We start from the raw sequence: 2,084 nt of genomic DNA, 5'->3' as shown, positions 1-2,084 counted from the left end.
TATTTGCTGATGACATGATATTATATCTAGAAAACCCCATGGATTCAACCAAGAGGCTCCTGGAATTGATAAATGAATTCAGTAAAGTCTCAGGATATAAAGTCAATACACGCAAATCAGAGGTTTTCATATACCCTAATAGCATTATACGGGGAACCAAAGACTGAATTCCCTTCACGATAGCAACAAAGAAAATAAAGTATCTAGGAATATATTTAACTAGGAGGTAAAAGACCTCTACAGGGAGAACTATGAAACATTGAGGAAGGAAATAGCAGAAGGCGTAAACAGGTGGAAAACCATACCATGCTCATGGGTCAGCAGAATCAACATCGTTAAAATGTCTATACTACCCAAAGTGATCTACAGATTCAATGCAATCCCTATTCAAATACCAACATCATTCTTCACAGATGTAGAAAAATTAATTTTACGCTTCGTATGGAACCAAGAAGACCCCACATTGCAAAAACAATTCTAGGCAATAAAAACAAAATGGGAGGTATCAACTTACCAGACTTCAAACTTTATATAAGGCTGTAGTAATCAAAACAGCTTGGTACTGGCACAAAAATAGAGCCAGTGACCAGTGGAACAGAGCTGAGAACCCAGATATAAAACCATCTGCATATAGCCATCTAATCTTTGTCAAAGCAGACAAAAACATACACTGGGGAAAAGAATCCTCATTCAATAAATGGTGCTGGGAAAACTGGAAAGCCACATGTAGAAGAGTGAATTAGGATCCGCACTTTTCACCTCTCACAAAAATCAACTCACGCTGGGTAATAGTTTTAAACCTAAGGAGTGAAACTATTGGAATTCCAGACTAAACTGTTGGAAATACTCTTCTAGACATTGGCCTTGGCAAAGAATTTATGAAGAAGACCCCAAAGGCAATCACAGCAACAACCAAAATAAAGAAATGGGACCTGATCAAATTAAAAAGCTTCTGCACAGCCAAAGGAATGGTCACAAGAGCAAACAGACAACCTACACAATGGGTGAAAATTTTTGCATGCTACAACTTCGATAAAGGACTGATAACTAGTATCTACTTAGAACTCAGGAAAATCAAGAAGAAAAAATCAAGCAACCCTATCAAAAATTGGTCAAAGGACATGAACAGAACCTTTTCAAAAGAAGACAGATTAATGGCCAAAAAACATATGAAAAAATGCTCAACATCTCTAATCATCAGGGAAATGCAAATCAAAATCACAATGAGATATTACTTATCTCCAGTGAGACTGGCCTTTATCAAAAAGTCCCAAAACAATAAATGTTGGTGTGCATGTGGAGAGATAGGATCATTCATGCACTGTTGGTGTGACTGCAAACTAGTGCAACCTCTGTGGAAAGCAATATGGAGATACCTTAAAGAGATACAAGTAGAGCTTCCATTTGATCCAGCAATCTCATTACTGGGCATCTACCCAAAAGATCAAAAGTCGCTCTATGAAAAAGACACCTGCACCCCAATGTTTATAGCAGCACAATTCACAATTGCAAAGATGTGAAAACAACCCAAGTGTCCATCAATACATGAGTGGATTAATAAAATGTGGTATATATATACCATGGAGTACTATTCAGCTTTAAGAAAGAACGGTGATATAGCACCTATTGTATTCTTGATAGAGCTGGAACACATTCTTCTAAGTGAAGTATCCCAAGAACGGAAAGAAAAGCACCACATATACTCACCAACAAATTGGTATTAACTGATCTACACATAAGTGCACATATAAGAATAACATCTATTGGATGTCGGGCAGTGGGGAGGGGGGAGGGGGAAGGAGGGCACAGGTATATGCATACACAAGGGTGTGATGCTCACCATGTGAGGGATGGACACACTTGAAGCTCGGACTTCATGGGCGAGGGGGGGCAAGGGCAACATATGTAACCTAAACATCTGTACCCCCATAATATGCTGAAATAAAAAAAAAAGAAAAAAAAAGAAAAAGTGAATGAGGAAGAAAATTCTCATCTGAAGATAATATATTGTATTTTAATAGTGCTTTTATTTTAAATTAAAATTTTAAGCTGCTTTTAAAAGCATGTTTCCTATCACATCATTG

This window comes from Propithecus coquereli, unplaced genomic scaffold (assembly GCF_000956105.1).
Source record: "Propithecus coquereli isolate 6110/MARCELLA unplaced genomic scaffold, Pcoq_1.0 Scaffold235, whole genome shotgun sequence".
In the NCBI taxonomy this organism is placed as follows: domain Eukaryota; kingdom Metazoa; phylum Chordata; class Mammalia; order Primates; family Indriidae; genus Propithecus; species Propithecus coquereli.
This window is presented reverse-complemented; position numbering follows the sequence as displayed.